The 24,632-nt window shown below is 36.9% G+C and overlaps 3 long non-coding RNA genes across 3 annotated transcripts; 2 read left to right on the plus strand and 1 right to left on the minus strand.

Moving 5' to 3' along the window:
- Positions 1-9,812: 9,812 nt before the first annotated feature.
- On the plus strand, positions 9,813-12,883 carry LOC116202603. The gene is made up of 3 exons (XR_004156097.1): positions 9,813-10,206; positions 11,176-11,225; positions 12,525-12,883. It is a non-coding gene; the product is annotated as an uncharacterized LOC116202603 (long non-coding RNA).
- Positions 12,884-19,137: 6,254 nt separating this feature from the next.
- LOC116203067 lies at positions 19,138-20,911 on the plus strand. Its single transcript, XR_004156198.1, has 2 exons — positions 19,138-19,724; positions 20,702-20,911. It is a non-coding gene; the product is annotated as an uncharacterized LOC116203067 (long non-coding RNA).
- A 968-nt stretch (positions 20,912-21,879) lies between these two features.
- Positions 21,880-22,832, minus strand: LOC116203068. The gene is made up of 2 exons (XR_004156199.1): positions 22,464-22,832; positions 21,880-22,319 (listed from the first exon to the last, which is right to left on the minus strand). It is a non-coding gene; the product is annotated as an uncharacterized LOC116203068 (long non-coding RNA).
- Positions 22,833-24,632: the final 1,800 nt, after the last annotated feature.

A 24,632-nucleotide genomic window follows, 5' to 3' on the forward strand; every position in this document is an offset into this window, starting at 1 on the left:
GTCAAATTTTATTATTTTTTTTTAACCCCGTCAAATTTTTCTGATCTTCTTTGAATTCAATGTAAAGAAGGTTGCACTGTTTGAAGTGATGATGGTGGCATTCTCAATCGGTTCCCATGGAAAATCCAATGCTTGTAGTCACGTACAGGAATGATCTAGCAGTATAGTCCAAAGGAAAAAGATTTCATATCATAAAGTAAGGGGATGAAATAATATAATTTCATCATAAAAATGATAAATTCGACAAAATTTAATAGAAATTTAATAACTTTTTTTGATTCTAGGGAGCGACTGAAATGATCATATATCGTATCCGGAGAATTTATGATGCGGCAAAAGACGTGGCAAATCGATACCTCGAGAAAAACAGGTTCTGACGACCCTGTTTCGAGGGAAACGGCCTCCGGAGCACAACTTACTGCCTTTGGCTAGGGCTGTCAATATTTCACACGACACGAAGTTAAACGGGTTTGGGTTGGACATTTTTGATAATCGGTCTAAACGGGTCCAACCCGTTTAAACACGATTAATAAGCGTGTCTTATCGGGTTGAACCCCGTGTAACCCGATTATACACGATTAAACCTGTTTATTTAAACATGTTTAATCGTGTTACTATAATCATGTAACCCGTTAACTCGTTTATGTATTTGGATTTACCAAAATATCCTCATGTAATCCTAACTTCCTAAATCCCTAACCTAATTTCATTTCCTTTCTTTCATCCAATCCAACACATGTCGTGTTAACGTGTTCGGATAAACGAGTTAATTGGATAAACATGTCGTGTTAATGTATCCGAGTAACTGAGTTGATCAGATAAATAAGTTGGTTTAAAGTGTCCTGATAACGTTTATAATCGTGTCATATATACGTGTACCTATTATGACACGTTTTAATAAACGAGTTTAAACGTGTCTAAACGGGTTGACACGGATATAAACGTGTCGTGTATGGGTTTCCAAAACCTAACCCGTTTAATAATCGTGTCGTGTACGGGTTATGACTTCGATAACACGAACCCGTTTAGACACAACACGTATAAACACGACAGGACACGAATTGCCACCCTTACCTTTGGCGGTGAAAAGATGACATTAAGGTCAAATTCTATCGTTTAGAACCTCAAATGGATATTTTTATATTATTTGAGTGTTTTCACAATTTAAGAAAAATTTATGTCTTTCGTGTAATTTAGGCATTTTAATTCTTATTTAAGCATTGTAAAACTCTAGGGTTTAACAGTTATTTTTTCATCATTCAATAAAGTTTTGGAGTTACGGTGCTCTTTACTCATTCTCGGATTCGATTCGAATTGGATGTCAATTTCTTAGGAATTCGAAAAATCAATAGGGATTGAAGATCGTAGTTCCAGTATTCTGCGGAATCAACCGGTCTGTAACAAGTTCTTTGTATGTACGCTGTGTCAATTTATAAACACGTTTTGACATCGGCAACATGGGCAATAAATCTTCCCGTTTAGTTTAGAATTCTTAACTGCGAATTCCATAAAACTATCCAACCCGGTCATAAATGGCTTGGTAACCCTCGCCGCGTCAACCCAACTTTTATCCATCCTCTACTAAGATAATGAAAATGACAAGACTTATATAAATGTACATACACACATTTCATCGAACACTTATTGGACACATTTCAAATAATGTAGTAACTAAAAGCACCTAACACATACCGCTACCAACTCAATACAAAAACAATGTACAACACATATACAATACAAAAACAATGTACAACACATATATTTGTATATGTTTTCTATACAAAACCGTTCGTATTGCCTTCCGATGAAAAGCCCAAAATGTAGAAGTATTTCATTGCAGGGTTGGCCTATGTATATATGTGATAGATACAATTAAAGTGGGATGGTAAAGAATTACACGTGGAGTTTTACTTGACTAAAGAGATCCTATGATAAGTTCATTCCCCGCATGCAACGAAATTTTGTTTGCCTGACTCTTTCCTGGTGTTATAAATGTCGCCATACGTACGGTTAAGGCGATGTACAGTAATTAAGATCGTCAGAAACTGCGCTTGGGGCGACATTACCAGTAGACGTCGGGATAGGAGGAACTTCGATGACCTTTTTTTCTCGACCACAAGAGTCAGCAAAAGATACATTTCTGGCAACTCTTGAGCAAAGCGTCGGAAAAGGGGCACCTTTGGCAACATATGCTCCTGACTTTTAACTAAGCGTCGAAAAAAGCTCACTAAGGGCGATGCTTAACCAGAGGTTGCCTCAGACCCCAACCCGACGTACTTTTTCAAATGTTTATCCAAACACCGGGATTGAACAGTCGCCGACGGCCCTTTTTCCTGTAGTGTCTCCTCCCAGTAAAGCGGGGAGATTCCCAGGAGGGAGGGGCCCCGATACAGCTGGCGAGCTCAATTGAGGTTGGCGGCTGGCGTCAAACCCGAATAGTTTTTGTTGCATCGCATTATGTGCGGCTGTAGATTTTTAAAATTAAATTCTACAAAGGGGTATTTTCGACCTTTCAATCTAAAGAATATCCTATTATGGGCCCAAGCTAGCCCTTAAGCAGGATTTGGGCTAAACGACGGACCCGTGCATATGCGCGGGCTAGAATTATTGGGACGAACAATTTTCTTGTTTTAATATTTTTTAAAATATATAACATGAAATCAGTTAATATCATAAATTGAGAAACACTTGTAAATGAGAAATATTATAATAGAATAAGAAACTTTTATTATATTTAACAACATGTTTTTGCTTTTGCATCGTCAATCAATATGCTCTATCAATTGAAGTTAAAGAAATTTCATAGTGAATAAGTCATACCTTCGACTTGAGTAGAATTTTTTTTCCTTTTCAAATCTAAAATTTCCTTTCCTCGAGCAGATGCAATCTTAAATTGCACCGATTGCAACAGCATGACCACGGACAATTCGCAAATCACTTCGAGTGGCTCCTTGTGAAAATTATAGAATCCTTCTTTTTAACCACACGATCTTATAGAAGTCTTATAAAGAAAATCCAACCATCCCATCCCTCCTCTATCAGATAAGCAAGAACTTTCATTGCCAGTACTTTCGTATGTGATTATGTCTTTTTTTTTTTTAGAAATGTCTATGATTATAGCATAGTCTTTACATCTTCCATGCGTCGGTTTAGAGAGGTGAGCTGACACTAGGACACTTCGCCTCTTGACAAATTATTGTTGGTGGTCATATGAAAAGTCAGGCGAGGAGAATCCTTCTTCGTCTTACGTGACATTAATAGAGGCGTCGACTTGACTTTTAATATTTATATAGATACCTAAATAGATATATAGCTATAGATACTGTCCAGTCCTCCCAATCCCAAATATCATGTCCTAGTCGTCACCAAACACGATTAAGAGTATGGGAAATCCTATCAGACTATATCCAGTCGACTAAACACACCATTGTTACTGTGATATTCATCCTCGATTTGAAAATATAATAAGGTTCCATATCAATTCAGAATTTGCGTCCACAAGGTCTCTTGTACATTTTCGTCCTCTATTTATCCTCTACTACATTACGTGAATCCCCGCAAAAATAGAGTGAACAAGAAAATTGAGATATCGGCTAGTTCTTTAATTTGGGAATTCTCTTTTTCCCTCGGTTGGTCAAAATTGAGTCTCATAGTTAACCGCCACCACAAAATCACAAGAGAATCATGAGCTCCTGGATTTAGATGCGAAATAATTAATCGGAGAAAATAAACAAGAAACCTAGACCAAGTAATAAATCCCAGAACCTCTAGATTAAAAGCTATAGGGAGTCTGTCAACTCAATTCGCATTGTATTATCTGTGTTCATATTCCTAGATATCACCAAACACAGATGGTCAAGAAGAGCACGTAGAAGAAGGTGACAAGCGGCACTAGGGAGAGGCAGATGGCAACCTCGACCGGGGGCTCGGGCTGAATGTAGTATGGGAATAGCAGCACGGCAGAGATCAGCAGCCACCCCATCAGAAGCAACGCACACCCTTTGTTCTCCATCATCTCGAATATTATGTTCGACTTTTATTTTCACTGGTTGCTTGATAGATTGCGGAAAAAAAAATCGACTTTGGATGTACAGATTCTGCTGTGTCTTACATACCATAGAGAGCCAGAGAGGAAGGGGGGAAGAGAGAGAGAGAGGGAGAAACAGAGAGGTTTGATGAGTGAGTCATTTAAGTGTGTTTAATGCTGCATTTGTTTCAGTTTTGGGTTCGAACAGCAAGGAAGGGAGAAGACCAGCTTTTCCGTTTTGCTTTTAAGATATGCATGCATTGGACAAGGACTAGGAGGAGGAGATACGTTCGTTACCTAATTATTTTTATTTTTTTTTCCTTTTCTTTTATCTTTCCCTTCAATATTGATGACAACACTAAAATGAAAACCAGGGGATAGTCCATTTTAAGATTTTAAATCAACAGCTTGTTTAAATAGTAAAGACAATTCGTCATCTGGCAGCTTCACCTTCAATTGGAGGAGGAAAATCGTTCAGGCTATATATACTCGTTTGGTTTTGCAATCAAGTTTTAAAAATTTTAACTCTAATTTTGACTTTACTCATTACACAACAAAAATCAACAACACAATTATTACTTTTCCTTTTTTCTTCAATTTTTTTAACCATTCAATTCAATTTTTAATACTAAATTCTCTCAACAATCCATTACTTTTTCCAGAATTTAATAATACAATCATTACTTTCTCTCGACTATTCATTACCTTTTTACACTTTTTTCTCATAATTCAATAACACAATCATTACAACCCAATTAAAATTAAAACTCAACTATACTTAACTCTAAAACCAAACACACCTATTACTGTGTTTGCAATGTAGTTAAGTGTAACATGAATGTCTGTCTTCACAGGGCAGTGATTATAAGTGACCGAAAGGGATGAGTGCTACTCATATTTTTCATCATCATGATTCATTATTCAGTATGAGGCACTCGCCCCGCTGCAAAGCGCAGTGGTTCCCGCCCTCATATGCATTACCGGTCAAAACCTTAAAACCCTAAAATTAATGTTGCGACCCTCGTGTGCATTACTGGCCTAAAAAATACCATTATACGCCATATTCCAATTTAGAAATATAAGTTACAAGGATAAAGTCCAAAATCCTCCACTCGAGAGCCCCATCTCCCACAAACAGATTCATGTTTCTCACAAGCGTTAGTGTCCTGATAAGGTGACCTATCTAATTCTTGGACTTACTAATTGGATAGGTTCCAGTGAAGGTGTTCAATTTATGACCGTGAAACTCAATTATAAGTATCTTATAATTTTTCGATTATAAGGGAGGCTCATGAGTTTAATATAATAAAATAGAAAATCTAATAGTTAAAATATTTTTTTTATTTTAATGTTGGACAATTAACTACCCAGTATCACAACGTAGTGATTTTCGGACAATTTGTTTGTCAGGGCTTGTGTAGAAAACATTACATGTGAAGGAAAAAAAAAGTATTGGAATCGATAGATTAGTTAAATAGGTATGTACTTCAATAGATAAAACGAACCATGCTGGCTCGTTCTTTCATCATCTAGATACGGATCCAAGCTACACAGGGAATTTAGATAAGTATATTGATCATTATAATATTAACTAGATGAAAACCCACATGTTGATCAAAAAATTTTTATAAATAAAAATGCAACAATTAAAATAAAGTAATTATTTTGTACAAAATATGATTATCTATATCCTAATTAAACCCTAACGAAAATTTACAGTGTCTCAAAATTTCTATCAAAATATATATGAAAAAGAATTGGATCATCTCTTGTGTAAAAAATTATTTCATTTTGCAGCTATCTGGCATCGATCGGATCTTCCGCCACTTGAATTAGAGCAGGATTTGGGAAGGTCTAAACAAATAGTGAAGAAATAAAAGAAATTATCGTAATTCGAGAATCAGTGAATTGTTGCTTGTTGAAGAACTTGAACTAATACATATCTATAGTCAATCGAAGAGATATCTAAGTTTAATAAAATGAAATACAAAATAATTAAAATTCTATAATAATATATACATAATCGGAATAGAAATATATGCACGCACTATTATGTATTTTTATTATATTTCTTTTACTACTTACATGCAATTTAAAATAATTAAAAGGTATATCAAGTATAAAAATCTCCTATAATTAGGTCCAGATAAGAAATTTGATATATTTTACTGAATATATTATTTATATAATTAAACTGAAAATGTGTTTATATATAATACAAACAAAATATGTTTTGTTACATATGCAAATGGAATTGATATATAAATATATATTTTATTGATAAGTTACATATATATATATATATATAAGAGCAAAAGCTTTAAATAACAAAACCAATATATATGCAGCATATATATATTACAAACGGAATATATTGTTATTTGCGTGAAAGGAATGAATATATACATATAATCTATATTACCATAAAACTATTCAACTCAAAGTTTATGGAGAAGAATGAACAGAAATATTCAAGGAAAAAAAAAGTATTGCCATTATGGAATTGGAGCCTGAATAATAAGAACAAATTGAGAAAAAATTCAATTAATAATCCGTGCATCCAAAAATCAAGATCCTGCTTCTAAAGCCCCATATACATATACGAATGGAAAACAAAATCATGAAATAAAAAATCTCAAACAATGAAACAATAAGAATCATCATCACAATGTATAACTGCTCAACTCAAAATTTATGAAAAAATTTTCGACGGAAAAGAATGAAATAGAAATATGAATACACGAAAAAAGTGTTACAATTGAGAAGCCAATTTTGGAATTGGATTAAAGGTCCTATTAAAACAATTAAAGTTAATGTTATATGATTAGTTTCAAAAAAAAAAACTCATTCAACAAAAGTGAAGTTCATCAAAAATAATAATTTGGAGGAGAGAATGTAAAAACTTACTCTCGCATGTAATTCTTTGTGAAAAAGCCATAACAATTGGTAAAAAAAAAAAGAGTAAATCCAATAAAAGTGAAAAGAAGTCTTCTTCATTACGATATATGTATGATTATTGCAAAAGGACATGATGATTTAAATATATTTTGTGGATTAGAACTTAGAAGCAAGGAAATCATATTTCAGAATACACTATTAATGTAACCACATGATTTGTTCCCCAAATACTATATACTTATTACTGGCATTTTTATTGAAATAAATGAAATATATATATATATATATAAATTTTCAGTTTGGAATTGCCTTATATATGGATATATGCAAATTAAAATTTACATAATTAATATGATAAAAATAAATTATGAATATATAACTACTTTTATATTATAAAGGATATAAAAATTTTCTTACTATTTATATGATGACATGGCATTGCGAGTAAGCTCCGTTTTATATTAAATCGCGAGAGAGCTCTATAATGTGGAGTCATGAGAAATTCAACTCATAGTTTTGGTTATATATAGATATAGATTTAAAAATAATCCAATTCATCCTCCATTCTATAATATATAATCTATATATATATATATATATAAACTTGATTATGATACAATAAATTGGGATAGAGTTTTAAATCTGTGTACAATTAATTCATATGAATAATATCTTTTATATATTTTTTAAAGGGAAAAATGTCACTATTGGTCCTATTTGTTTGCCAATTTTTAACATCGAGTCCTAAATGTTTCAGTTTGGAAAAACAAGTCCTAAAAGATTTGGAAAAGTGTCACTTTTGGTCCTAAATCTAATTGACCGTTACCGTCCGCCTACGTGGACTTAACGCCGTCAAGTTGGCCGTTACTGTGCTGACGTGGCACATTTCTATTGGACCGATTTGAAATCTGCGATTTCAACCCGTCTTGCTCTAATCCGACCCGACTTGCTCCCATTAATATCGTTTCAACCCGACCCAACTTCAATCCTTTGATGTAATCTTCTTCTCTTCTCTTCTCTTCTCTTCTCTTCTTCTCTTCGATTGAAATCGAGCTCTTCGATGAAGATTACATGGACAAAAACTTCATAGACAAAAAGCCCCGAAGAACCCAAGAATTTCACGATGATCAATTTCTGCATATAAGAATCTCATATAGCAAATGCCTCCCGACACCCACATTCAAAACGAAATTCGAGAACTACTCACACTGTCTGAATGTAAATCGGACCCTTCGCAATCCAAGAACTGGAATTCCCCAACAAAAATCAAACCACTGGAAAGCCTCCCAGCTCCAATGCCTCTACAACTCAAAAACCCAGAATCAAGATTCAATTTCCTCAATGCCCAGGAGGAAAAAAAAACCTGCGAAATGTAATCTTCGATTGAACATTACATCCGAAATCGAGCCCCTCAATGGTTATAGTGGGCATCGCTTCAACAAAAAAAAACCATTGTTCATCGTCTTCTATGGGCTCAGCTCTGCACATCAAGCTCCCCAAACTACTGTTCATTTTCGTTGAAGCGATGCCCACTGTAACCATTATATTACTTCCACGGAGATTAAGTTATGCGCAGACGGTGCAAAGGAATTCGTTAAGCTGTTAAAAGGGAGCCGCGGAGGCGGATTGCTTCGTCTGTACTTGTGGACTTCGCCCAAGTGCCCCGATCTATTAGAAGCTTGGAAGCTCCGACAAGGCAAACTCGGAATCTCTTACATACTACCAGGAACCCTAAAATCCGAAATCGAGCTCTTCGATTGACCGGGCTCATTGATCATAAACAAAAAATACAAATATATACATTTAGGTGCCCCAATCTGCTTGAAAGGAAGGGGGAGAGAGAGAGAGGGAGAAAGGAGGGAGAGAACAGAGCTGGTCGGGTGAAGAAGAAGAAGACATTCGACCCGAACCGAACTGAGACCCGACATCTGGACTCGAACCAAATCGATCCAATAGAAATGTGCCACGTCAGCACAGTAACGACCAACTTGACGGCGTTAAGTCCACGTAGGCAGACTGTAACGATCAGTTAGATTTAGGACCAAAAGTTACACTTTTCCAAATCTTTTAGAACTTGTTTTTCCAAACTGAAACATTTAGGACTCGATGTCAAAAATTGGCAAACAAATAGGACCAATAATATCATTTTCCCTTTTTTAAAGTAATAAATAACTTTATATATGTGATATTTTATATAGAAACTTCTCACCTAATAAATAGAATCATAAAATAAGTAATATCTATACAAATTCATATAAGCAAAATTTCACCAATATATATTTCCAAGTAATAAATTATTTATCTTTCAAAAATCATATTTATGCATCAACTCTATTAAAAAATATAGGTAGATATACAATTATTTAATGAGAGTGTAATATGCATATATAAATATTTCTTTTATATATATAGATCATAAGTTTGTAAATTATTATCTAGAGGTCTTTACCCCATATATCTCATTGTTTCATCTTTTTTTTAAAATCCATCTTATACTTTTAAAATTATCAAAAATATCTCATGGTTTTAATTTTTTATCAAATCTATTTTACGGTTTTAATTTTTTCTCAAATTTGAATGGTTTTAATTTTTTTTTCTCAAATCTATCACGGGCAAAGGGTCACAGTGGTAAGACCGTTAAATGTTGACGGAAGATATTACGGCGGGATAAATTTGAAAAAAAAATTAAGCTATGGGATATTTTTGATAATTTTAAAAGTATATGATAAATTTGAAAAAAAAAATGTGAAACCATAGAATGTATGACGTAGTTTGCCTTATCATCTATCCTATATATATGTTGTTGTTATTATTATTATTATTATTTATTATATTAGCGAAATTCCATTAATACCCCTGATCCTTCATGCTTTTCCTTTCCTCGCTTCAGATCCTTACCTCTTCACCTTTCGCCTTCTTCCTCGACCCGGCAGTCTGTGATTAAACAGCCCTTGCCGCCTCCCTCGCCCTGCCGGCCGCTAGCCATTCCACCCGCGGCCCAACTCAGAGCAGGTTCACCTTCTATGCCTTCCAAAATGCCACTCTTATTCAAAGTTTCGTGCCTGTTCCCTTGCGGCTCCCTAAATCGGCAATTTCCTACTGACCTGTACTGATGGGCTCCCTCTCCCTTCCTCTTCTCCCGGCCGTCTACTACTTGTACTCATTCGTCTGATCTCCTCCATTTCCGTGGCACTCGGTCTTCTCCAATCTGCTCGATCAAATGCCTGTTTCAATCACGTCAATGTGGACCGCGCCAGCCTATCGCATTTCTCATCAAACTAGTCAGATATCACCTCCAACTGATTTTGATCAAACCACATCAATTTTTTTTTTTTAAATATGTTCTGTTCTGCAGTTGTTTACCGCATGCACAGTTCATCGTATATTTATGAGTGTTCTAATAACAAGCATGTGCCTTTGATTTACGTGCTCTCACAAAGTTTGTCATATGAACAACTAATGAATACACTGCGCGTTGTGTTACAAAGGGGTGCTTGCTTGCACACCCTGGATTACTATACACTTTCTGTTCTTTCTCTATCAGTATATTGGAGGAAATAGTAGACCTGCCTGATCCCAATTGTCTTCCCAAAAATTAAAACATACATTGGAATGCGAAAGGGAAGGAAGGAAAAAAAAAAAAAGCCTCCAGTAGTGTGGTATGCGTTACTCATCGGGTTAGGGCCACATTCCTGAGTGTTGGAATCATTCTGTGACTTGTTCGACATCATGATTTATGTGCTCTAATTGGAAATTACATGTATATATATTAGAAATTAGAAAGAAAATATTGGTTTGCCTTACTTATCACCTATCAGAGTAGCCTCCTGTTACTGATTTTACATAATGATTTTTGTACTTTCATATGCTTCTAAGCTGTTTTTTGGTAATTTATTTCATTCTTACCTCTGTTCGTTGTCCTTGCCCTTGTTTAATTAATTTTGCTTATAGCTTGACCGGATGTTGCTCCTGCTGTCTTTACCTGTTTTTCCTAGATTAGTTGTTGCTCTAATTTTTCAGTATCGTATTCCCTTTTTCCTATTACTTTAACGTTTACATATATATATGGGCTTTTGCTACTGTGCCACTTTCCTGTTCGGTTTGGAAGAGGTAGTAGCTATTGTGTTCATCTTTGCTTACTAAAGTGAGCTCAGGCCATGCCCAAAAATTTGCACCAGAATTTTGTCTCACTTATTATGACATTCATATCCGAATCATCATCTAATCTAACTCTTCTTATGTGTGTCCAGGCAGTGCGATCCTGTTACGTCTCTTAATATTTCAAATGCCATGAATAGAGGTGAGTTCCTCTCTGCCTACATATTTAGGCCTTTGAAATGCTCGAGTAAATTTGCGACTAGCCTGCCTTGTTATTTTTGCTGCCTTATATCATATGTTATTTCTCAAACTGCAATTTCATCACTTGCCCTTGCTTCCAAGTAAATGAATACTCCTACCATGTTATGCGCTTAAATATATTAATGCTCTTACAGCTTATGCATTGGTTTTGTATTAGGTCCATTGCTTTTTTGTGTTTAGTTGTTTGCCACCAATGCTTGCGCTTTTACACATGTTGAATTTCTCCTACATTAGTATCATATATTTTCTTTCCTTATTGAGGTCAGGTGTCATTCATTTTACGGGAAATTCAGGCTTAAGAAGAGTAAGATTCTTTTGCACTCATGACATCATGCTTATCAAATGTTGAACTTGGGATTGGTTTCTATTCACTTAATTAAAAAAAAAAAGAAGATGATTTCTAACTATACTTTGTCCCAAGTTAAAACAGAGAATAAGTATATGATGAAGTAAACCGTAATTTTGATCAAGTAAAGCATAAAATTCAATTAGAATTCAATGATAGAGTTGTTTGACTTTTAAATGAGAAAGTATAATTTTCTAGAGCTTTTTCATAAGTCTACATAGCTTTAAGTGGTTTGGGGGTTCAGGAATTACAGCGATGGGCTGCTGCTGCTAGATAAATGATCGAATCAGTGGGTCTAGCTAGAAACTCAATTGATTTTTCATAGGATGCTACAGTTTGGTCTCCGTTTTTCTTTTATCCTCTAGTTAGATTTACTTGAATTGATAAAAATGGGACATGGCAACATCTAGAATGATTTGAAGGTCCAGTTTAAGTATGGTACGTGACGTCAGCTATTTTTAAATCTTCTGTGAATTTCCATCCTGGAAAGAGTAAGATTCTTCTGTGCTAATAAAATCTTGGTTATTGAGCAGTGGAAATTCTGATTCAGTCTCTATTTCTTTAACTCAAAACAAAGATGCATTTTTATTGTGTTGTTACGTAATTATATTATTTTAAGTTCGGCACTTACAAGTACGTCAAAGAATAGTTGTCAAGTGGAGTGGAGTTGTTATGGGGGTTTAGTAAAGAATAGGTCCAATGCAGTAGAAGAGCAACCATGGTTTGAGCCTCTCACAATTGCTTATGTTTTGTTATGGAAATTTGGCTTCCCGTATATGAAGTTTAAAGTAACTGATTAAATAAAGCATGAATTCTCTGAAATCTTCACCGTTTGATTTGTTATGCACCTAAATGGGAAGGCATGATTTTTAAGAACTTTGCCTTTATCAGCAGATTATCAGTCTTCAGAACTTGACGAAAAATTCAGATCAAGATCATCAACCCAGGTCATTTTGCATTATAGGAGATTGGTTAAGTGATTTCCACATCTCGATATGACGTGCCAATTGTTCTTGCATGGAAGGATCATTTCAGGTTTTAGCAAGTTATTAGCTGATGATCTAGCAAACATCAGGTGGTTAGAACAAATGTCCTAATTTATCCTCTCCAATGGAAGAAATATAGATGTTGTAGTTTGTTATTTCTAAGAGAATGATAGCCCTTCAAGGGTTTTTTTTTGATATTATATTACTTGATATTGTTCATTTTCATGACATTATGTCTGAATCTTCTGCAGAACGTTGCATTTTGGATATTCCAAATAATTTATTTGACTGATCACCTCTCATTTTGTAGTGATTTGTGATGGGCTCACGAATCAGAACTGGATAAAAAAGAAGGGTGGAGGGTAGAACCAACTAAATTCACTCGATAAGATAACTCGCTATGAGTAAGAAAAGTCGTTTTGATTCGCCACGCTCAAGGATGAACGATAAGAATCGGGATTTTCGTTACTAACTAAGGAACTTATTCAGATAAATAGAGGAAATGCTCTAGGCAATTTCATTCAAAATATTCATCAAATTCGTATTTTTGAGATCTCCTCCTAGCATATATATATATATATATATATAGAGGGAAGTGTCAGCATCCCATTTTGGTCCACCAGTTCAAGCAATATGCATCAGCAGCAACTCAGACCATGACTTGAGTACAGACACAAAAGAAGACTCGACAAAGCAGCGAGTCACTATTCATCCTCAAGTCAGCAGAGACAGTCAGATGACTCGAGCGCATAATAGAAGAACTTTATTGGTCATCACATTCATGTAGAGCAACCAAAGAGCCCAAACAATCCCCAAACCGGCATTTTCCAGAATACAACGCCGATAGTGCTATTTTCCGTTGGTTCACTCAATCATCAGAAGATAGTCAATATTGGACTCCAAAAATCCCTCGCAGTGCCAAACAGATGAAAAGTGTCTTCAATCACATTTCGCAGATCATCTGCTCTATACAGAGCAAATTTCTGAATATAGACAACTTTTTAGTGGGAGTCCAAAAACGTCGATTCACCAAAGAAAAGTTAATACCCAATGTCAGATGCAGTCACATCCAGTAATTATACAGGGCATGATCACTGCTTTAGATTGTCTCTCGGAAGTCATACTGACTCATCGAACATCGGCAATCCAAGTTAACCATGCATTGCCCCGAAAACTACAGCAGACAGATGCAATTGGGCAAATTGGACTGCAGAATCCCTTTCAGTTTCCCGAATGACCTCTGAAGAGCAGAAAAGACCGTTTTTAATGGAAATTCATAACCGGAGGTTCTTTTCGCGGAAACTTGACACCGGATGATTGGCCAACCCAGTGCTACTTATCCCAAGGCTCATTGTGAAATCCTTAGACGGAACTGCACAATTCATCTAGGCCTCCTCAATAGTGCTTTTTAGGGTCCCATATGCATTTTTCTAATCATTCGAGGTTTGTTCTCAACGAACAGAGATCACATCGATCTCCAGATCATCCAAGCATTCTGAGAAATCTGGTTTCGGACTCCTAGGACGCCTCCGGCTTCACATGAGCAGTACCGGCATAAGGGTCAATTATTCAGTTTGATTGACAATGCATGTCAAAATGACCAATGCATAATGCAGACACGAGATGTGCATTCAGAAATGGCTAACTTTGCTCTGATCGCTTGAAACGAGCAAAACCGGCTTTCGAGCCAAAAAATCACACGAGCATTCATTTGGGCAAAATGGGTGATTTCGGGCTCATTTGAATCGTTTTCGTGCACGCATTGACGATTTGACGTTCATTTGAGCCACAAACCTCACACACGTAATCAATCGAGACCCGAACTTTGTCCCGAATTTCCCTCAAGACTCGTGGGCCTCACAGGCTGCCCTAGCCGCCCCATCCATTGCCCAAACCGCCCTCCTCTCTGGCTTCTTCCTCCATGCAACTTGCCTTGTCTTTCATGGAAAATATCAAGACTACAATTTCTCTTCAACACTCCATCTTCATCAATGCACCCATCCCTTCTTCATTAATGCATTTTGAAGAAGTCTTCATCCCTATTTTGATTAAAAATTCGGATCCCCCTAATCCTTGCCCTTAATTGCACTTTTTCTCACTTAATTACACTTAAGTTTTACCTATATATTGCCCAAATGTCATTAACTTAATCAAACACCTTCCATGCCATCTCTTTAGCATTTCTCACTATTCAAAAGCTCTCAAAAACCTCAAGCAAAACCGCAACAAAGCAGCAAGCTTCAACTCAGCAAAAACCAAATAAAACCCTCAAGACTTAAGTCGGAATCATGGAATTCACCATCCCGGCTTAAATTCAAACTTCACCAAACTTCATATCTCACATGTTTTCGACCCCCGCTATCCATTTCCGAGCTTAGATTTTAAGTTTGAAGCCTCCAACCAGTCAGAATACCCCACCACATAACCGAAAAGGATTTTGGTCCTTCTCGAGTCAAAAATGGCAACCCGGGTTTAAAGCATTTCCGAACCAGTTTGAGTTGCCAAAACCCATCAAGCACCTCCCTACATGACCCTAGGGTGTCAAGGAGTTGAGAAATCTAAGAAAAACTCGTTGGTTTTCACCCAGCACGAAGAAACAGCCCAATTGCCCAATCGGGTCGGATTTTCTGACTATCTTTGCGATTTTCCTTGCAGATCGGGTCGATCTGAGACTCTTTTCACCAAACGACCACCACAGTCACCTCCGGGGGTTGGTTTGGAGTCGGGAGCCACTGACCTTGCCTCAAAATTCCATTAGGAGCCACCGTTGTGACCTCCGACTCGAAAACTGCCCAGTCGGGTCTATTTCCTGGACATGCTCTGTTTTCCGTGATCTTTGAAAGGCTATACGAGTCAACCCGATAACTCTGGAATCAAACGACCATCGCAGCCACCTCCGGGTTCTCTTAGAAGTCGAGAGCCACCGACCTTGCATCAAAATACCATCGGGATCCTCTGAGAGAGCCGTTTCTTTCAGGACAGCCAGTCGGGTCTATTTTGACCCAGTCCGATGTGTTTCTGTTTTGCTAACCCAAATTTATTCTTGATTTCCAAAAAATCTACGTGTGCTCTCCTCCTGAAACCACCGTAGGGACATTAAACATCCTCTTGGCTTTCCGGAACATCTGAGCACTCTCTGAAAAGCCACCCGAGTCGTCCGAACCGGCCTGTTTTCTCCCGGTGCCCAGTCGGGTCGGCCAGCGCCCAGTCATGTCTGTTCTGCTCCAGTTGGGTATGTTCAATAAAATCGGCCCAAATCTGACCTCAACCCGACTCCTATTCACCAGACTCGACTTCCAGTGGTGTTATCCCTCCTCCCGGGACTAGGTATAACCATTCCCGACTTAGAGGAGCTAGAATTTTTATGTTTTTTTTTGCGTTTGTGGAGCAATAAGGCATTTTAAGTTATACTCGCAAGATTTAATTTTTATGCATTTACTATATTATATCATGCACATTTATCATCGTATTACGTGTTAGCATGTCGAAAAATGTTTAAATCGAAGTCGAGGAGACCGATTTAAACCCGAACGACCAAAGAAACTCATGGGTTCCCTTTGAGGAAAGGTAACCGCGGCCCCTTTGTTGGTTCTTCGGGTTATAACCGGTTTCCTTGCCTCGATTAAAGTCGTTTCCCAAATTTTTATATTTTCCCGCATGCATGAAGTCGGTATCGTTCTATTGATTCCATAAATAACGTGTTTGTGCATGTTTGTATGTTTGAATGCATTTTCCAAATCATGGCGATACCGGCTTTGATAAATATGTGTCATTTATCGTGTTTAACATTTTGAGCATGCGAGAAATAGTTGAATTTGGGTTGAAGCGAACGCTTGAAACCCGAAATGGGTAAAGGAAACCCACGGCTATTCCCAAGAGGACAGAGCCGAGAGTTCTTTGACCTCATTCGGGTCAAGAACGGTCTCTTTATCTCGATGAAATTCATTTCTCGGATTTTGTGCAAATTGCAATTTCAATATTATCACAAATCCCGCATTAAAATGCCTTTAAAACGTTATTTTTTAAAAAGCAAAATGCATGGATTCATGCATCGGTGACTCTTTCGGGGCCATTTGGGTTCCGAGGGTATTTTGGTCATTTTGACCAAATTATCCTTGACCTTCCTAGCCCGTCTTAGTTGCCGTATCATGAATTGTTTTCATTAAATTAAGCTTTTCGGGTACTCAGACTCCATTCAGTGGATTAATTCATGATCTGTCTGATTGTCTGTAATCCGCACATTTACTGCATTCGGCAATAATTTACAAGTCATAAATTCACAAACGGATTAATCGGGATGCACACATGATTAAACCCACTTGGCACTAATAAGCTTGTATGAATTGGCAATTAACTGATAACTCGCGTCGATAAGTTGTCAAATGACGTTAAAGCCATTTTCAAAACTTGCCTATTTCAAAACCCGAAATGCGCAGTCCGATGTAGCACAGACGTCTAGAAAGAACTTGTGCGTCCCAACTTGAGTTTTTACTTGATTTCAAGTAACTCAAGTCAGGATATAAAAGATCTTTTTAAATCACTTACGGTTAGATCGATCGGTTTTTTGACTTTTTCGGGGTTCTTGCATAACCCTAGACGATCCAGAGAATTGATCGACACCGGCTCGAGATGGCCCGCACTGCGATGTTTCCCTTTTCTAAAAATAATTTTCAAATAAGGGGCAAAATCGTCTTTTCACAAATTAGCGACATCGTTAGGGTTAGCTTAACAGAAACACTACAATATCAGGATAAGGACGGGCTACCTGTTCAGGCGCAGGTTTATCTGCAAAGCATTTTCTTATCCAACTGATGAGTTTCTGTCATCCTATCGTAGATTCGGGTAACTAGAACGGTTATCTCTGTCACAAAACAGAGACACTACGGTATCAGGATAAGGACGGGCTACCTGTTCAGGAGCAGGTTTATTTGCAAAGCTTTTTCTTATCCAACTAATGAGTTTCTGTCATCCTATCGTAGACTCGGGTAACTAGAACGGTTATCTCTGTCACAAAACATGCAAAATGCTAATTAACCTTTCACTCGACTGAACCAAACGATAGACAATGATTAGGTGGAACTCTAGGTTCCAAATTTAGAGTCAAAACACGAGTTTGGTGAATTCAGTGGAATTTCAGTGTAACAATACAGAATAATTTTAAAAGCAATCCACGCACAAAGAACTTGACTACAAACACCATGTGTGTCAAGTCCTTGAAATAAAGCCGAATGTAAAATGTTTTGCACGTGTTTGCTTGCTTAAAATAGGACATTTGCTTGCAAAAATACCCTTGGGTTAATAATTTGTTAATCCACGTACATTTGGCAATAACATATTGTTTGTTATCTGCATGTGTTTTGTTACTTTTCTGCTCTTGTTTATCCATGCGAGTCGAGCCCGACCCATAGGACGCATTGCACTTAGCGTTCAACGCCCTAACCATCAGTCACGAGGTCCAACGCCCCATTCACTGAGAGCACATTTGAATTTTAGTTTTTCAGTTTTTTCCTTGAACTCACGGCGAGTCGGAGCGAAATAATAACCAAATGCTAACTTACTGGGATTCAATCATTTGTAATTTGTATTTATTGTTTTTTAGAGCATTGTAAGGATTTTACTTTATACATTCATTATGTAATAATCCCAGTCAGTGAGCGAATGGTCCAAGAGTCGAACTAATTAAATCGGTCCAATGACTGCCCTGACAAGAGTAATCCCAAGATCTCGCGATTCCAGTTCACGTAGGAATTCAACTATCATGGTTTGATGAACTGTAACGCAAGATAGTGAACCGATTTCCCGACATACGGGTTTACTTCTTTCTCGACTACTCAACCAACATCGTTTAGTTCACCGAATTTTCGGTGTCAAAATGTGTAAGCTGAGTGCAACTTAATTTATGCGGTAAATGAAATAAAACTGCAAGCCTAACAAGTTAGAGTACCGAAAGGGCGTGCGGGATATAGCTCCGCACGTAACGTGAACCCCTGAACTCAGACTCTCCGATTCCACACAGACCAATGCCTTAGCAAAACTAGGTGTACCATTACCCCTAGACCCGAGCAACTCACCGGCTCTCGACCTTCGGGTCGTAAACAGGTAGTGACGACTCCTTTTTACGCGTGTCCGTCATGCATCCTCGGGAAGGCACTCCCAATCCGCGCGCTTCAGTCGAGCACATACGGGCCCCGACGAGAACCACATTTGGGTCCGTACAGGAAGACACCCTCTTGACTCTAAAATAGGAAAGTGATATATATTCCCCTCTAGATAACTTTCCTAAAATGGAATAAAGAAATAATCTAAAATATGAAACATAAGACTTCTGACTCAAGCTAATATAGGAAATAATATCTAATTAAGATAAACTATATTATAACAATATTATCTTCTTGAGGCAGGCAGAGTCTTCTAGAATATGGGTCATCACTTTGGGCTGAGCTGCTCGTCATATTTCCAAGCACTATATAGTAATGGGCACGAGGCGAGTTGCAGCAAGCTTCTTGGCCTTGGAACGCGTGATAGGACCTGAACTAGATTTGGCCTCGTCCTGGACTGCATTCTTGGGCACATCAATTTGTCCGGCAGCTGCCGTGATGGACATGATCCCATTAGACTCTATATTTTGTTTTGCATCCTTTTCAGTGAGAAAGCTAACGTGCGAGAAACCTTTCTTACTTAATTCCCTAAATGTGCAGAGTGAGTTTGAATGGCAGTTGTGGAAGTTAGTTGTTTTTCTTTTCTTTTTTTTGTTTTAAAGAATGCAAATGGGAAAATACTGATCCTTTTAGCAGTTCCTTCTGAACCATGTGGCTGCTCCTTTATTCTACATGTATGAAAACTTGGGAAACGTTGATTCCTATCGCTTTTAGATTTAATTAAGTATTTTTAGCTACTTTTGGATCTCTGTTTTGGGTCATGTTTCATATTTTTTGTTGAATTTGCTATCTTTTTGTGAGCCTTTAGATGAATCACCATGCACTCTTGGTTTTTGTTTTTTCTCCCTGCCGGCACCTTAGGTCATAATTGGACATTTGGGATGGTTAGATATATTGCTTTTGATGCAATCAATTCAGATTCTTGCGCTGGCTCTACTTGGATAATTAAGGTTTGTCATTCGAAGAGTTTTTATTCTTAGTTAATTTAGTTAATTTTCTTTCCTTCACATTCTCTTGGGTGTGTTCTCCTGCCATACTGTTGCTCATTTTTGATTAAGAATGTCATATAATATGGGCTTTTTGCTGTTGAAATCTGCTTATGCATATTTTAATTAGATGAATTTATTCGTCCAAATTCTTTGCTAGTTGCCCCTTCTGCTAGTAATAAGGTACCAAAATATCTGGGATATATACTAGGCAGTTTCTTTTGGTGGTGACAGCTTGCAGTGTTTCAAGTCTTTGAGTGGACAAGGAATATCAATATGAAGTCTCTTAATCAGTGAATAAAAACTGCATAAAGTGAGGTTAGGGTTACATCATTATTTTCAGTTTATTCTTGAAATGGCAATTTTCTTTGCCTAAAAAAAATTGGAGAATGTGCAAATGTTTCAACGAAATAGTAACCGCTTCTCCTCTTTCTTTGATATATCAGTTTTTTAGTTAATTAATCAAATGTATTTGCTTGGATGGTGAAAACCATCCCTAGAGCATTGATGTCTCCGGAGTAGCAAGTTGATGTTTGATGAATTGGACCAGACTGACTACTTGATTCTCTGTCACTTGGAAATAAAAACAGGTTTACTCTGCCCTTTCTAGGACGGGTTCATTTGAACAGAGTTTTGTACTTTTACTTTTAAAATTTCTGGTTTGTTCGTAATTTATGGACTATAGTTTTCTATTCACTTAGCTGATGCTGTTTATTTTGAAGTCAAGACCATGGTAGTTTGTAAGGTTTTGTCTAGATTTCATTTGTGATGTAAAACCGTACACATGAATGCAAGTATTAGATACAGTTTAATTGAAATATCTACCAAATTTGAGTTTTATTGACTATTTTGTTCTCTTTGCAAGTACAGCTCTTTCATGTTCTTTTTGCTTTTGAATATGGAAAATGCGACCTAGAAGTAATTGGGAGTCAATTCTGCAGGGGATGAGTTGCAGAAGAATTTCTATGCTCTGCCTATTTCCTAATGGATGTGGTTAATCTGCCTTCCCCCCTTCATTATCACTTGGTCTTCTGTGAATATTCATTGTGAGGTGATGAATTCGGTTCCCATGAGATTTTTGGGTGTAATTTGTTATATGTTAAAATACACATTATGGATGTTTTACGATTTTTTATGACAATTTTACGCCACAAGTCCCAAGAGTTTTTTCCACGAGATATGATGCAGTCAATAACACAGCAAGGTATCAAAGTCTAATGAAGAATCAAATTTGTCAAAGTCAAATCTTCAAGCAACTCACAACAAACGGGATAGATGCATTCAAAGGTTGCTGCATCCGAGATAAAATGTGCATTATATAGATATATAGTAAGGACTAAGCAGACTTTGGCAAGGTTGACACACTTCAAAGGTTTTAGTTGGCTCGGAACTTCACTTCAGGAAGCTTATGACAAGTTGCTGCGGTACGGATTTATCGTTCTCGATAATGTCCTTATATATGGAAGCGATCCAAAAACTGCAGCTCTTCACTGTTATGTTTTGTTTTTTAAATTCTATTCCTAAATTGTTATCCCTTTGCATTTTGGCACACTGAATCAGCCTAGACCCTCCCGACGTTTTTAAAAACATTGTTGTTGCCCTGTTGGCATGGGCTTCTCGACGATTTTTTAAAAGCGCTGGAAAAAAACCGTCCTAGGCCGACGTTTTCAAAAATGTAGACTAAAAATCAAGGCTAGGCCGACGCTTCAAACGTTGGCGAAAACCGTGCCCAAGCCAACATTTTGTATGTCGGCCAATACCATGAAGACTGACTGTTGTGTCGGCAAAAGTCATGCCTAGGCTGATGTTTTTGTTGTCGACAAAATCGTGCCTAAGCCGACACAACAACATCGACTTAAGCCTTTTTTTGGAAAAAAAAAATCTAAGACAACGCTTAAAGCATTGACTCTAACAAATTTAATTTTTTTTAAAAAAACTACAGCTTATCAACAAGTTAATAACCTATTGTCAGTGGTAAACTAAGTTTATCACTAACAGTAGGTTGTAAATTTATTGATAATGTGTTGTCATGACCTAGAAATTACACAAATTTATGAAATCCTTCAAAGATTCACAGTATTCTCCATACTTCAACATAACTAATAATCATCAGAGAGCATAAGAAAAAAAGCAAATTCAATAATTCGAGAAACAAGATAACAAAACAAAAGGGATTACACTGTTCTTGAAGATCAAAATGTTATACATTAGACAAAATTCCCAGAAAACCTAAATAATCAATTCAATGATCACCCCAGTCAGAGCTGCATATTCAAAATGAGGAAAAAGAGCCCCTGCTTTTTCAGGGTAAAAGGGCTAGAGAAAATGCCTCGAGCCAATGTTCAAGATATGGTCAAGGCATCAAAGAAGTGAGGTGAGCATTGCCTGCCATGTTTCAGGGGACCACCCATGGCGACCAGAGTCAAGAAAGCTGTCATTGATGATCTCCTAAGCTTCCTAAACTATGCTCTCATTGCTCACAGCCTGGGGTGCAACTTCTTCTTGTCTGTCCTCCTGCCCGTCTTCACGGCAATCCTCAACAGAAGGGCCGCCGTAAGGCTTCAGTTGATTGATGGAGGAGTCAAGGTCCAGCACCATTGAAGGAGGCAGAGCCAGGAGGAGGGCAAGCAAGAGGGCAACACCAATGAGCGAGAGACATTAGGAGTTTGAAACAAGAAAACTATGAGCTTTCTAGTAACATACCGAGAAAGATAGAGAAAGAGAGAATGGGAGAAAGAGTGTAAGAGCGATTATCACTGATTCTCCCAGCTTTCTTTGCAAGTCTCGCCATGAAGAGTGGAAGACCGAAGACGAAGATGGGGATGAAGACGAAGATGGGGATGGAGACGAAGATGGGGATGAAGACGGAGACAAGGACGGAACAATAGAGAAAAAGGAATGGCAACCAAAAGAGTCAGGGAGAGGACCACAAGCAACTAGAAGGCCATGAAGGATCGTAATAAGGTTAAGAGGCCTCCAAGCACCTTCTTTTTTTCAAGACTTGGAGAGGTTTTCATAATCTTAGAGAGAGAGAGAGAGAGAGAGAGAGAGAGAGAGAGAGAGAGAGAGAGAGAGAGAGAGAATGAAAGAAAGAGAGTGAGGGAGAAGGGGAGAATATTTAGCTTAAAATGCTGAAAGTGGAGGGGAAAAACTCTCATTGAGCGGGTGTTTCAATTGATGGGCGGAAATCTTCCCGCTCAACATTTGATTTTTTTTTAAATAAATGCCGACACTTTTGAAACGTCGACCTGAACAACCTTAGCTGCCGTTTCAAATAATGTTGGCCCAGACAACCTTGGGCCAACGCTTTTGTTAATCTCGGGTGGCAACAGATAAGACAACATAATGTCCGTTTTGTTGTCATATATGGAAGTTAAGTTTTTAACGACCCTAATTGCGAAATTATTACAAATACATATGGAACTCAAGTTATTTTTGAGGGACCTTATTCCTAAATTAATGGATGAGATGTTATTTTTATAATCTTCACTTAAGTAAAAATATTTTGTAGTTTGAACAAATAATCAATGATCCGGAATCAAGAGATCTTAAGTTTGAATCTTACTAGAGAAAGCTTTGTGCATTGAACTTCTTCTTCCTTTACTTGTTAGCATTAATAGTATGTATATATATACATACATACACAATGTATGGTTTTAAGGTCACAAAGTAAGATCAGTCGTAGTTAAACCGATTTCTTGTAATATGTGGTCCTGCTTGTAAAAAATGTTTCTTTCAGTTTCGAGAAAAACTAGGCCATAAGGAATTCAATAGTTGTTTTGGATGATTAAAATACTAGCGGTTGAATTTATTTTTATATTTACTTTGAGAATATTTTGTGTGGATTTTTCTTATAGGTTTTAGCATATATATGCTAGCATATAAGTTAAGTCCTCAATGTATAGATTTTTCCTAGAACAATGTTTTCTTGATTGAGTTTTTTGGAGTTCATACTCTACCAGTCGAAAACGTGATCCCACAAATGGCTCGAAGCCATATACTTTCCTCAAAGAGCACATCCAAAGTTTCTATGTAACATTTTCATAAGTAAGTCGGTTTTTTTATTTATTAAAGAGCCATTGTGAATTTGGGTCGATCAATAAGTGATAGCAACAAGCCATTCTCTTCTCAATTTGAGACAACTATTGAAGATTATCTTAAATTTAATCTTGAAAGATTTATTTCATCAACACCATTCTCGATAATATCTTTTGTTCCGTAACAAGAGATTTTCGTGAGGAGACAACGAGTTGCCCTTCCTATTATGAGCCATGAATATCAATGACAATACTTTTGACAATAACCGATGGCAAAATAACAATCTGCTAACGCACTTTAAAAACACACCTGACAACACATTTGACAACACCCAGTAAATGACAATCTATTAACCAAAATTTTCAAATTTTCGGCTAAACGGGAAGTTTCCTGCTCAGTTTTTTAATTGTTTAAAAAGAAAAACACCATGGCCGACACTTCAAGGGTCAGCCTAAACAGTTTTAGCCCGATGTTTTTGAAAAGGTTGGAAAAAGCACAAAAAAACGTCAGGATAGGATAAACCCGCATAGAGTTGCCATCTAAAACGATAATAGTTTTTATAGAAATATATCAGCTGTATACCCATTTTCTATATATATATATATATATATATCAATATATATATAAGATATGTACCCTAATAGTATATGTTAATATTTAGTTCGCTGTAAAAAATATACGTAACTTTAGCAGTAATACAAGTACAAATAAAGCACGTGCAACGCACTTGCAATTACACTAATAATTCAAAATATCTTAGCATCATGCGATATACATTTAAAACTCCCACTTTATATTTGATATATGCCATAAGCATAATAATAAACCTAATTA

The sequence above is a fragment of the Punica granatum genome, chromosome 4, assembly GCF_007655135.1.
Source record: "Punica granatum isolate Tunisia-2019 chromosome 4, ASM765513v2, whole genome shotgun sequence".
In the NCBI taxonomy this organism is placed as follows: domain Eukaryota; kingdom Viridiplantae; phylum Streptophyta; class Magnoliopsida; order Myrtales; family Lythraceae; genus Punica; species Punica granatum.